The sequence below is a fragment of the Capricornis sumatraensis genome, chromosome 4 (genome assembly GCF_032405125.1).
Source record: "Capricornis sumatraensis isolate serow.1 chromosome 4, serow.2, whole genome shotgun sequence".
NCBI lineage: Eukaryota > Metazoa > Chordata > Mammalia > Artiodactyla > Bovidae > Capricornis > Capricornis sumatraensis.
Window position 1 is genome coordinate 76,197,733 of NC_091072.1, and position 14,586 is coordinate 76,212,318.

General features: G+C 39.9%; 1 pseudogene; it reads right to left on the bottom strand.

Annotated features, from left to right (window-relative positions):
- Positions 1 to 1,986: 1,986 nt before the first annotated feature.
- LOC138078877 (olfactory receptor 8S1-like) lies at positions 1,987 to 2,901 on the bottom strand (annotated as a pseudogene).
- Positions 2,902 to 14,586: the final 11,685 nt, after the last annotated feature.

Below are 14,586 nucleotides of genomic sequence, written 5' to 3' on the forward strand. Positions count from 1 at the left end.
CAGACATGATTGAGCAAATGAACTGACCTGACATTTAGGAGGAAATGTATGTGTAAAATCAATAATTTAATTAATCTTGAAGTTAGTCAAATGCCAAGGAAAAAAATGTCAACCTATTAAAATGTATAATATGTTTCTGTGCAAAATTTGTGATATTACCAAATCAATGTATTTGGTAAAATTTATTATTTTGTTATTCAGTCAGTTCAGTTCAGTCACTCAGTCACGTGCAATTCTTTGCAACCACATGGACTGTAGCATACCAGGCTTCGCTCTCCTTCACCAGCTCCCAGAGCTTGCTCAAACTCATGCCCGTTGAGTCGGTGATGCCATTCAACCATCTCATCCTCTGTCATTCACTTTCTCCTCCACCCTTCAATCTTTCCCAGCATCAGGGTCTCTTCTAATGAGTCAGCTTGCATATCAAGTGGCCAAAGTTTTGGAGTTTCAGGTTCAGCATCAGTCCTTCCAATGATTGTTCAGGATTGATTTCTTTTAGGATTGACTGGTTTGATTTTATTATTATAGACACAATTTATTATTAGAGAAAAGGAATTTAATAAGCCTCTTTTTGAGTAAATTGTTTTTGTAGAATGGGCAGCTAGCTAGAGGCTGGCACAGACCTGCAAAGTGCAGAGGATGGAAATGGATGAAAGGGGGTCACCAAGAAGTGAAACAGTTATACAATGCATAGGCAGATGTTATCAAATTATTCACTTTTTAAATTATGCTCTAAAATTATTATTTAAAATTTTTAAAGGAGGCAGGAGGAAAAGGGAACGACAGAGGATGAGATGGTTGAATGGCATCACTGACTCAATGAACATAAGTTTGAGCAAATTCTGGGAGATGGTGAAGGACAGGGAAGACTGGTGTGCAGCAGTCCAGGTGGTCACAAAGAGTCAGACGTGACCAAGCGACTGAACAACAACAAAAATTATGCCCAGAACCCATGCTGTTTTGCCATATTTTCAAAAACTGTAATGACTTTTTAAAACTCAAATGGAGAATGACTGCCCTTCAGTTGCAGAGCCAGGCAGGCATTTTTGGACCAGTAACCATCTTGACACAAACCATAGCTAGTGGTTCTGTATTGCACCAGTGAGTCTGACTTTCCTTATTCTGTGCTCCCAGAGTGTTCCCCTCTCCAGTGATGTGTTCTCAGGTAAATCTTGGTAAAAGAAATTAGTAGGACTCCCCAGGAGCTGAAGTTAATCTGTGAGCCACTGCTGGAAAGAAACAGCAGAGTTTGGGGAAGGTTTCCGTGAAACATCTATCCCTAAAAGCAAACTCAACTTTTCTTCAGAACCTTTATCTCTTTTACTTATATCAAGGGCCACTCAGTTGAAGTTCATTGTTTCCCTTCCTGTGACCTCCAAGTTTATGACTCTTTATCCAATAATCTATATTTTCTTAATAGTAAAGTTATACTCAGTAAAAGTGAAAGTTGCTCAGTCGTGTCCGACTCTTTGCAACCCCATGGACTATACAGTCCTTGGAATTCTCCAGGCCAGAATGCTGGAGTGGGTAGCCTATCCCTTCTCCAGCGGATCTTCCTGACCCAGGAATCAAACTGGGGTCTCCTGCACTATAGGCAGATTCTTTCCCAACTAAGCTATCAGGGAAGACCTTCTCCGTGCATTTTTCTAAATTCAATTTAAAGTAGTGATTCAATATACAAATACTTTACCTAATAAGAAGACCAAAGTGAATATTTGAGGAGTACTGGGAACAATGAGTCAACACTTTCATGACCACATATTCTGGATTGAGATAGTTATTTAGCCCATCATTTGCCCTGTATTTGGACTACCCCAACATCTCTCTATGTCTGTGCTCATTTCATATGCACTGTTAATTTATCTTGTAACATATCACTTTGCATAGAGCCAGGAAATTTTTCTTAGTGAAAACTCTCATAATGTCTAACTGGCATCATTTTATCCTGATTCTCCATTTTCCTCTGGCTTTATTTTCTCATCTGGACTATCGCATATATTTTCCCAGTGTTCTTCTCACAGCAGCCTTTACTTCCTTGTTCCTCAGGCTGTAGATGTGAGGATTCACCATGGGAGTGACCACACCATACTGCACAGAGAAGATCAACTCCAGAGGGGATCCTGAAGTTGGCACAAGATAGCAGAGAAACCCAGAGCCAAAGAAGAAGCTCACTGCAGTGAGGTGGGACGAGCAGGTGGAGAAGGTCTTGCTTCGGCCTGAGGTGGAGCTGATGCTCAGAATGGTGGAGACAATATGAGCACAGGAAAAAGCTACTGGGAGGAGGGTCCAAAACCCAGGCATCAGGCTGGAACACAGCAGGGCTATGAGGTTGATGGAGACATCAGAGCGGCACAGAGGGAAGAGAGAGGGCACCTCACAGCTGGGGTGGCTAATGGTATGGTTCTCACAGAAGTCCAGGTTAGCAGCTTTGAGGATATTGATAAGAGCTTTCAAGAAACCCAAGCCCCATGAGCCCCACACAAGTTGCACACACAGCTGTTTCTTCATCATCTGTCTGTAAAGCAGAGGGTGGCAGATGGTGGCATAGCGGTCCTAGGCCATCGCTGAGAGCAGACAGGCTTCGGTCCCTGCAGTGATAAACACAAAGAAGCCTTGAGCCAGGCAGCCTCTTAGTGAGATGGTTTTTGTCTCAGACAGGAGGTCCTTCAGCATCTTGGGCACAGTGACTGAAGATAAACAAAGATCCAGGAGAGAGAGATGACTCAGCAAGAAGAACATGGGCGTGTGAAGGTGAGAATCAGCCCTGACCACCAGCAGCAGCATCAGGTTCCCCATTAGTGTCAGGAGGTAAATCTCTAGAAACAACACAAAGAGCAGAGCCTGGATGCGTGGGTCAGTAGATAGCCCGAGGAGGAGGAATTGAGTGACGATGCTGTGGTTCCAAAGTCATTGACAAAGGCTGTTTCCTAAATGTTATACAAAAAATCCTGTCAGTGATGTTTTCTTTATCCTTCAATCAGTTTTTCACACTGTGTTGATTTTCTTTTATTATACTGTCAGTCAGCAAATAAATACTTATGTTCTAAACTAAGCCACACATTACATCAGTCACTTTAAATATGATGAGGAACTAAGCATGGTCTCGCTCATTTTAAAGATCACACTTCTGTGAGATACATATATGAATACAGGTTAATAGAAACCATTATGATTAGTGAAGTGGGAGTGCTAGAGGTGACTTTTGAAAGGGCCAGTCATGAATTAATATTGAAGTCTTTGAGAAAAGATTTATTTATTATTTTTTTAAATTTTAAAATCTTTAATTCTTACATGTGTTCCCAAACCTGAACCCCCCTCCCACCTCCCTCCCCATAACATCTCAGTGGGTCATCCCCATGCACCAACCCCAAGCATGCTGTATCCTGCGTCAGACATAGACTGGCGATTCAATTCTTACATGATAGTATACATGATAGAATGCCATTCTCCAAAATCATCCCACCCTCTCCCTCTCCCTCTGAGTCCAAAAGTCCGTTATACACAGCTATGTCTATTTTCCTGTCTTGCATACAGGGTCGTCATTGCCATCTTTCTAAATTCCATATATATGTGTTAGTATACTGTATTGGTGTTTTTCTTTCTGGCTTACTTCACTCTGTATAATCGGCTCCAGTTTCATCCATCTCATCAGAACTGATTCAAATGAATTCTTTTTAACGGCTGAGTAATACTCCATTGTGTATATGTACCACAGCTTTCTTATCCATTCATCTGCTGATGGACATCTAGGTTGTTTCCATGTCCTGGCTATTATAAACAGTGCTGCGATGAACATTGGGGTACATGTGTCTCTTTCAATTCTGGTTTCCTCGGTGTGTATGCCCAGCAGTTGGATTGCTGGGTCATAAGGTAGTTCTATTTGCAATTTTTTAAGGAATCTCCACACTGTTCTCCATAGTGGCTGAACTAGTTTGCATTCCCACCAACAGTGTAGGAGGGTTCCCTTTTCTCCACACCCTCTCCAGCATTTATTGAGAAAGAAGAATGGAACTGAAGGAATCAACTTGCCTGACTTCAGGCTCTACTACAAAGCCACAGTCATCAAAACAGTATGGTACTGGCACAAAGACAGACATATAGATCAATGGAACAAAATAGAAAGCCCAGAGATAAATCCACACACATATGGACACCTTATCTTTGAGAAAAGATTTAAAGAAAGAGTAAACAAAGGTCCATCTAGTCAACGCTATGGTTTTTCCAGTGGTCATGTATGGATATGGGAGTTGGACTATAAAGAAAGCTGAGCACCAAAGAATTAATGCTTTTGAACTGTGGTGTTGGAGAAGACTCTTGAGAATCCCCTGGACTGCAAGGAGATCCAACCAGTCCATCCTAAAGGAGATCAGTCCTGGTTGTTCATGATAGGACTGATGTTGAAGCTGAAACTCCAGTACTTTGGCCACCTGATGTGAAGAGCTGATTCATTTGAAAAGATCCTGAAACTGGGAAAGGTTGAGGGCAGGAGGAGAAGGGGACAACAGAGGATGAGATGGTTGGATGGCATCACCAACTCGATGGACATGGATTTGAGTGGACTCCGGGAGTTGGTGATGGACAGGGAGGCCTGGAGTGCTGCGGTTCATGGGGTCACAAAGAGTCGGACATGACTGAGCGACTTCCCTTTCACTTTTCACTTTCATGCATTGGAGAAGGAAGTGGCAACCCACTCCAGTGTTCTTGCCTGGAGAATCCTAGGGACGGGGGAATCTGGTGGGCTTCCGTCTATGGGGTCACACGGAGTCAGACACGACTGATGCGACTTAGCAGCAGTAGCAGCAAAGCGACTGAACTGAACTGAGCTGAAGCTTTCTCTAGAGAGATGTGCAGATTGAGAGAACAGCAGATTGAGAATCAAAGGTGAAGATAGGAAATAGGATCATTCTTTATAGTTGGACTGTAGAGTATGAATGAACAGCATAGTGTAGTTGCAGGTAAGCATCAGTGTAGGCTTGAATCTCAGCTCCACTACTAATTTCCTCAGACCTTGTATAAATGACTTAACTTTTCTGTATCTCAGTTTTGTTGCCTATGTGGAATAATTATCTCAATCTTATAAAGTTTCTGTAAGAATAAAATATACTTATATATAAAGTATTTAGAAAAATGCTATATAATACTCACCTATTATGATCATTATTTTCATTATTATTATAAGCTACATTGTAGGCATAAGTCATGTAATAAATCCTCTTGCAGGGTGATGCAAGAAATTGCATCAGAAATTCAAGTTTTTGCTATGATAATTACTGCACTTATTTTGTAAAGGAGGTATAAGAAAATCATGTAGAAATTACCAAGATAGCTGAAGATTGGCATTTTGCAGTCACTCTGGAGTGGTTCCCTGTGCCACCTGGGAAGCCCTCCAAAGCTAAACCGCTGTGGGCAGTTTGACTCAGAAGGGATGGGCATGTGATTATTCTCAAAAGGAAGAGCAGCTGTAATGAGACAGGGCAGGGAGTATTAGGGATGCTCAGCATATCTTTATCTTTGGCACTTGCCCTTATATTACTTTGGGGATGGATGCATAGCTCAGTTGGGCAGAAAACTCCAGTCAAAGAAGGAAGTAAATGATGTGAATGGAAATTATGTCAGTACTCAGAGGAGCAGCTGGGATAGAAGATCCTCTCTAGAACAAGACTCTGGACAGTTCCCTGAAACAGAGGAGAACAGAGAGAATGTAAGAGAATATTGGGAACTCACCCTCTTGGTCCTGTACCAGCTGGTGCTTAATGAGGGCCCCTATCTTCTGTTGAAATTGCCAGTTGCTGTTTACTGTGTCCAGATAAAGTCGATCTCACATTTACTTCTCCAGTCTAGAAAGGCATACTTAAACATTCAGCTCTCTATGTATCTCAGTTGTGTACCTCTCTGATCTTGATCCTTAAACACTTTCTGTGTTCAGTTCCAGTCGTTTCTCATGCCTGGTTATGCTCCTGCCCTCAGATCTACTTTTATTTTTCACTTGTTGTCGCTGTTCAGTCACTTAGTCGTGTCTGACTCTTTGAGACCCCATAGACTGTAGCCCACCTGGCTCCTCTGTCCATGGGATTTTCCAGGCAAGAATACTGGAGTGGGTTGCCATTTCTTTCTCCAGGGGATCTTCCCAACCCAGGGATTAAACCTGCACCTTCTGCCTTGTAGACAGATTCTTTACCACTAAGCCACTGGGGAAGCCTCTTTTATTCTTAGACTTTATAACTAGTTTATAACATCCAGGAGTCTAGTTAAACTTTGTTACCCTGTTTCCAGCTCTGGTCTAGCCTAGAGCCTATGCTTAAGGTAGCTCAAGATTCATCATGGTGTCCCAAATTGATTCCTGGTTTTACCTAGTCCTGAGTTGATTGGTACCTGATTATGCAAGGTCTGGCCCAGACGTAAATACCTAGCAAAGGTGAGCCCTTACTTATCAATTCTTCATCCACAATCCCAGCTTCAAAGCCCTTCTCAAAACCCCAATTATGATTACCTATAAATTCTGTCCGACAAGGCAACCGGATGCCCAAGAAGGTGCAGGAGTATGATTTAAAGCTAGCTTCTAAGATGATGAATGAGTTGGGGAAGGCAGTTTTCTGCATCCTGAAATGTGGTTAAGTTTGTGAAATCTATTATCATTAGATATATTAACTGGAGTCAGCACTTAACAACATGAAACAGCCACAGGACAGCTGGCTTCTTTCAAATGATCTCAAATGCTTTCTTCCAGGCATTTCTTCACTTGGATTTCCACATATTTCTTTATAACATGTCTCAGCCACACATGTGTCTATTTTGTCTAGCTGATTCTCAGAATAGTTATGTTTAGACAGCCTAAGCATTGACTCCCTGGCTTTAGAGGTTCAGAGGAATGACAGCTCTGCTATTCCCAGTAGTCACAATTTGAAGCCAGTCTTGTACTTAAGAACTTTAGCAGCTGTACTCAAGAATGTCAGCAAGTTAAAATTCAGAAAGTGTGCCTGAATGTGGAACTACTATGGAACTACTGGCTTGGTGTAATGACCATGAAGTGCTACACATGAACCTTTGTTTAGTCTCGGAGAAGGCTTTGGCACCCCACTCCAGTACTCTTCTAGAGGGAGTTAATTGGAGATAGACTGTACCAAGAATATTTGACTGGTCCCCATGAGGCAATGGGAATTCACTTGAAAGTGAGTTGTTGACTCACTAAATTGATTATCAAATTAGTAAAGAGAAAAAAATGAGTGAACTCAATCATTTTTCTAAACAGTTTGACTGCCTTTGTGTGATACATCTGTGTAGATTCAGTCCACTTAAGGGTTCTGTTAAAGTTTGAGTGCTCACAGATTGAGATATCATGTGATGAATCATTTGTTTAGGTTATCATGCTCCTGATATAAAACAAATTTCCATTTATTTACTAAAATGAGTTTAAGCTTATTAATAATACTAACTCTAGAATAAAAAGTAACCCTTAATATTTATTAGGAGAGCAAAAAACCTTCCAAGAAAATTGGAAAACTCAGGTCCACCTCTCTGTCTAGAGAGGGGTGTGGTCCAGTAGAAATTTCTGCCATAAGGAAAATGTGCGATATACACACTGTAGAGTAAAGTAGCCACTGGATACATGTGGTTATTAAGCCTTTGAAATATGGCCAGTGAGACTGAGGAAGTGGATTTCTAATTTTATTTAGTTTTAATTAATTAAAAATAAAATTTAAATAGTCATGTGATTAGTAGCTAACACATTGGACAGCTCAGGTACAGACCACTGTTTCTCTATAGAAACATCAATGCAAAAAAGTAAATTTTTCATTTATTTCTCTGGTTATAAAAGCTATATATATAATCTAAGAATATGGTTAATGACTTGTTACATGCATGTTGGCATATTTTTATATGATGGTATCTGCATGTGTTGCAGAACATGCGCCAAGTATAATAGTAGTTATCTCTTAATGGACACTATTATATATTATTTTCATTAATTATTCTTTTTGAGGGGATTCTCTGTGTTTCTATATTGAGCATCTACTAAAATAAGGAAATAAAAAGTGTCAGAACAAAAGTAATGCAAGCTTAAGTAAAATAAAAGCATAAGAAGATATAAAGCCCTCTTTATTTGCAACAGAGACCAATACTCTGGTGTGTGCTAAGTCTCTTCAGTTCTTCAGTCACATCTGACTCTTTGTGATACTATGGACTGTAGCTCACCGGGCTCCTCTGTCCATGGGATTCTCCAGGCACAAATACTGTGAATGGGTTGCTATTTCCTCCTCCAGGGGATCTTCCTGACCCAGGGATTGACCCCTGTCTCTTATATCTCCTGCATTTGATATAAAGCTCTCATTATTTGCCACAGAGATAAATATTCTAGTATTAAGGTATTAATATTTTTCTTTTAATTCTACCCATCTATCTTTCATCCATCTACAATCCATGTATCCATGTATCTACAATCAACTTTCCCCTCAAAAATGATTACACCTTTGCTTCTCAACTCAAACTATGGTCTGTGGGCTAGCATTAATTGCATCATCTGGGAATTTGTTAGAACCAGACTCAGGCTCCATGCTTGCTTTATCAAATTAAGATCTACATTCACCACATCTTCATTTGTGCATAAAAGCTTGGTAAATGGTGGATTACATCCAAATATAATTTAGTATCATTTTATGGAAGATTTTAACATGTAAATTTTTCTTATATTAGATACTTTTCTAAGTTCAGTTCAGTTCCTCAGTTATGTCCAACTCTTTGCAACCCCATGGACTGCAGCATGCCAAGCTTCCCTATCTATCACCAATACCTGGAGCTTGCTCAAACACATGTCCATCGAGTCAATGATGCCATCCAACCATCTCATCTTCTATCGTCCCCTTCTCCTCCTGCCTTCAATCTTTCCCAGCATTAGGGTGTTTTCCATTGAGTCAGTTCTTTGCATCAGGTGGCCAAAGTATTGGAGTTTCAGCCTCAGCATCAGTCCTTCCAATGAATATTCAGGACTGATTTCTTTTAGGATTGACTGGTTGGATCTTGTTGCACTCCAAGGAACTCTCGAGTCTTCTCCAGTGCCACAGTTCAAAAGCATCAATTCTTTGGTGCTCAGCTTTCTTTATAGTCCAACTCTCACATCCATACATGACTACTACTTTTCTAAATGTGATTTCAAAATATGGATTACAGTATTCAATAGAATGGATTTACCTTAATCAAGCTGTACATTCCCTAGTATATCAATTAAAGAGTTTACAATTGTCTTCACTATCATGAAAAATTCTGATAAGCAATCTGGTGGTTAAACATTGATGCAATATACCATTTATTAAGTGAAACTACAAATAAAGGGGAAAAGAATATGAGCTTTGTGATACCACACAGCTAGAAATATTGAACCAGTTTACACTTTGGTCTAAAGCATATGGTTATATGATTATGCTTATCTCTTTAGATTTTCACTGACATTGAATATTACTAGTACAATTAATTTTATAATTTATTCATAAAATTTTTATTTCACTTTATAGTCACTAGGGTTAATATAATTTTGGATGTTTACTATACAATGCAAAAGTAGGAAGTCAAGAGATACCTGGAGTAACAGGCAAATTTGGCCTTGGAGTACAAAACAAAACAGGTTAAAAGCTCACAGTGTTGTGCCAAGAGAACATACTGATCATAGCAAACACCCTCTTGCAACAACACAAGAGAAGACTCTACACATGGACATCACCAAATAGTCAATACCAAAATCAGATTGATTATATTCTTTGCAGCCAAAGATGGAGAAAGAAAGAAAAGAAAGTGAAGTTGCTCAGTCATGCCCGACTCTTTGCGACCCCACGGACAGTAGCCTGCACCAAGCTCCTCTGTCCATGAGATTTTCAAGGCAAGAGTACTGGAGTGGTTTGCCATTTCCTTCTCCAGGGAATCTTCCCAACCCAGGGATCGAACCCAGGTCTCTCGCATTGTAGACAGACAATTTACCATCTGAGCTACCAGGGAAGTCCTATAAGGGTGGAGAAGCTCTATAAAATCAGCCAAAAAAGGACTGGGAGATGACTGTGGCTCGGATCATGAACTCCTTATTGCCAAATTCAGGCTTAAATTGAAGAAAGTAGGGAAAACCACTAGATCATTCAGGTATGACCTAAATCAAATCCTTTATGATTATGCAGTGGAAGTGACAAATAGATTCAAGGGATTAGATCTGATAGAGTGCCTGAAGAACTATGGATGGAGGTTCGTGACATCGTACAGGAGGCAGTGATCAAGATCATCCCCAAGAAAAAGAAATACAAAAAGACAAAATGGTTGTCCAAGGAGGCCTTACAAATAGCTGAGAAAAGAAGAGAAGCTAAAGGCAAAGGAGAAAAGGAAAGATACCCATTTGAATGCAGAGTTCCAAAGAATAGCAAAGAAAGATAAGAAAGCCTTCCTCAGTGACCAGTGCAAAGAAATAGAGGTAAACAATAGAATGGGAAAGACTAGAGATCTCTTCAAGAAAATTAGAGATACCAAGGGAACATTTCATGCAAAGATGGGCTCAATAAAGGACAGAAATGGTTTGGACCTAACAGAAGCAGAAGATATAACGAAGAGATGGCAAGAATACACAGAAGAACGATACAAAAAAGATCTTCATGAACCAGATAACCATGATGATGTGATCACTCACCTACAGCCAGACATCCTGGAATGTGAAGTCAAGTGGGAGTTAGGAAACATCACTACAAACAAAGCTAGTGGAGGCGATGGGATTCCAGTTGAGCTATTTCAAACCCTGAGAGATGATGCTGTGAAAGTGCTACACTCAATATGCCAGCAAATTTGGAAAACTCAGCAGTGGTCACAGGACTGGAAAAGTTCAGTTTTCATTCCAATCCCAAAGAAATGCAGTGACAAAGAATGTTCAAACTACCACACAATTGCACTTATCTCACACACTAGCAAAGTAATGTTCAAAATTCTCCAAGGTAGGCTTCAACAGTACGTGAACCAAGAACTTCCAGATGTTCAAGGTGGAGTTAGAAAAGGCCAGCTTGAACCAGAGATCAAAGTTCCAGAGAGAGGAACCAGAGATCAAATTGCCAACATCCATTGGATAATAGAAAAACAAGAGAATTCCAGAAAAACATCTATTTCTGCTTTATTGACTACACCAAAGCCTTTAGCTGGGTAGATCACAACAAGCTGTGGAAAAGAATTCTTCAAGAGATGGCGATACCAGACCACCTGACCTGCCTCCTGAGAAATCTGTTTGCAGGACAAGAAACAACAGTTAGCACTGGACATGGAACAACAGACTGGTTCCAAATAGGAAAAGGAGTACGTCAAAACTGTATATTGTCAGTGTGCTTATTTAATTTATATGCAGAGTACATCATGCGAAATACAGGGCTGGGTGAAGCACAAGCTGGAATCAAGATGGACAGGAGAAATATCAATAACCTCAGATATACAGATGACATCACCCTTTTGGCAGAAAGCTAAGAAAAAGTAAAGATCCTCTTGATGAAAGTGAAAGAGGAGAGTGAAAAAGTTGGCTTAAAACTCAACATTCAGAAAACTAAGATCATGGCATCTAGTCCCATCACTTCATGGCAAATAGATTGGGAAACAATGGAAACAATGACAGATTTTATTTTTGGGGGCTCCAAAATCACTGCAGATGGTGACTTCAGCCATGAAATTAAAAGGTGCTTGCTCCTTGGAAGAAAAGTTATGACCAACATAGACAGCATATTAAAAAGCAGAGACATTACTTTGCCAACAAAGGTCTGTCTAATCAAAGCTATGGCTTTTCCAGTAGTTATGTATGGATGTGAGAGTTGGACTATAAAGAAAGCTAAGTGCTAAAAAATTGATACTTTTAAACTGTGGTATTAGAGAAGAGAGGGACTCTTGAGAGTCCCTTGGATTGCAAGGAGATCCAACCAGTCCATTCTAAAGGAAATTAGTCCTGAGTATTCATTGGAAGGACTGATGCTGAAGTTGAAACTCCAATACTCTGGCCACCTGATGCAAAGAACTGACTCATTGGAAAACACTGTAATGCTGGGAAAGATTGAAGGCAGGAGGAGAAGGGGACAGACAACAGAGGATGAGATGGTTGTGAAAGGTTGTTGCTGAAACATGAATGAAACTGGCATTCTTGGCCTCAGGAGGAGAGGAATTCAATCCGGGGCCAAGGCCAAGGCTTGATTGCTCAGAGCTTTTGTGTAATAAATTTTATTAAAGTAAACAGATAGAGAAAGCGTCTGACATAGACATCAGAAGGGGGGCAGTTAAAGGGTCTCGCTCCTAGTCTTTAGCCAGATGTTATATAACTACTAGCAGTCTGCTAATTAGAGAAAGGAAATGTCTCAAAACTCAGATTGGCACCAGGTCCGTCACCCACAGCAGGCAGTTTGAGATAACACTGGCACCAGGTGATTCATCCCGGGCCATAATCATCTGGAGCCATGTATCTTGAAGAAAGGCAGTTTTCCAAGTAAATATATAGTTTCATTAACATAGATTAGGAGAACAATGTATGAGTAAAACATACATGTTCGTCAAATCAGTTCTGAGTCTTAGGTGAAACCAACTTGAAGAAAGACAGAATCTAGGGTAAATACATAGTTCATTACCATGGCTTGAGACAAACATTTCCATAAGAGAAACACATTGGTTAGCTCAGGGTTTGAAAAGTTAAGTTCAGGTGGAGCCAGGTGTTGTCATAGCAACACAGAATTTTAAAAGGAACCTCTTTTTAAATTTGTATAGAGAAGGGGAAAAAATCTTAACACTTGTAGTTTGTTTCCTCCAGCCACTTAAGAGAGAGATAAAAAATGTCTGACACTTCCAGCCTATTTCTTCCATTTGGAGACCCGTCGCCTTCCTGCCTGTTACCCTCTCAGTTGGATGGCATCACAGACTCGATGGACATGAGTTTGAGCAAGCTCCTGGAGTTGGTGATGGACAGGGAAGCTTGGTGTGCTGCAGTCCATGGGGTTGCAAAGAGTCGGACATGACTGAGTGACTGAACTGAACTGATACAATTCCATATCTTTATTGTGAAGGATATATTTCATATTTTGCAAACATTTAATTGATATGTCTGTGCTTCTGAATGGTTTGTAAAATTTTCTGCAGTTTTCAATCAAAAGCCAAAAAGGGCCAAATGCAAAAGGAAAACTGAGCTGGAGAAGAGTGAAATATGAACTAACTGTATAACAAAATAAATAGAATTAGAAATACATAGTTTGAATAAATAAAGTTAAATAAAACAAATTTACTGAAACAGACCACATTTTATCATTATGAAATAAAGTGAATATATTTTCTGGCAAAGAGATATAGAACTACAAATCAATATGAGAAAAGTAAATAGAAAAGTTTCCAATACATTTCTCAATGTACAAGAGTTAAAAGAGACATTGCAAAGGAAACAAGAAAATACCTTGATTTAAAAGAAAATGAAAATAATGTAACAAAATCTACAAGTTGCACAAGATGGACACAAACTCTTTAAATTAATCTGTTAGAGACTTGCACCTCAAGAATTTTGGGGAAAAAACCCAATATATATAGAAAAATGAAAAGAGAAAAATAATCAAGAACAGTAAACACAGAATATAAAGCATATATACAACATTTGCTGGATCATCGAAAAAGCAAGAGAGTTCCAGAGAAACATCTATTTCTGCTTTATTGACTATGCCAAAGCATTTGACTGTGTGGATCACAATAAACTGTGGAAAATTCTGAAAGAGATGGGAATACCAGACCAGCTGACCTGCCTCTTGAGAAATCTGTATGCAGATCAGGAAGCAACAGTTAGAACTGGACATGGAACAACAAACTGGTTCCAAATAGGAAAAGGAGTATGTCAAGGCTGTATATTGTCACCCTGTTTATTTAACTTATATGCAGAGTACATCATGAGAAGTGCTGGGCAAGCTGGAATCAAGATTGCCAGGAGAAATATCAATAACCTCAAATATGCAGATGACACCACCCTTATGGCAGAAAGTAAAGAAGAACTAAAGAGCCTCTTGATGAAAGTGAAAGAGGAGAGTGAAAAAGTTGGGTTAAAGCTCAACATTCAGAAAACTAAGATCATGGCATCTGGTCCCATCACTTCATGGGAAATAGATGGGGCAACAGTGGCTGACTTTATTTTTGGGGGGCTCCAAAATCACTGCGGATGGTGATTACAGCCATGAAATTAAAAGATGCTTACTCTTTTGAAGGAAAGTTATGACCAACCTAGGCAGCATATTAAAAAGCAGGGACATTACTTTGTCAACAAAGGTCTATCTAGTCAAGGCTATGGTTTTTCCAGTAGTCATGTATGGATGTGAGATTTGGACTATAAAGAAAGCGGAGTGCAGAAGAATTGATGCTTTTGAACTGTGGCATTGGAGAAGACTCTGGAGAGTTGCTTGGACTGCAAGGAGATCCAACCAGTCCATCCTAAAGGAGATCAGTCCTGGATGTTCATTGGAAGTACTGATGTTGAAGCTGAAACTCCAATACTTTGGCCACCTGATGTGAAGAGCTGACACATTTGAAAAGACCCTGATGTTGGGAAAGATTGAGGCAGGAGGAGAAGGGGACGAC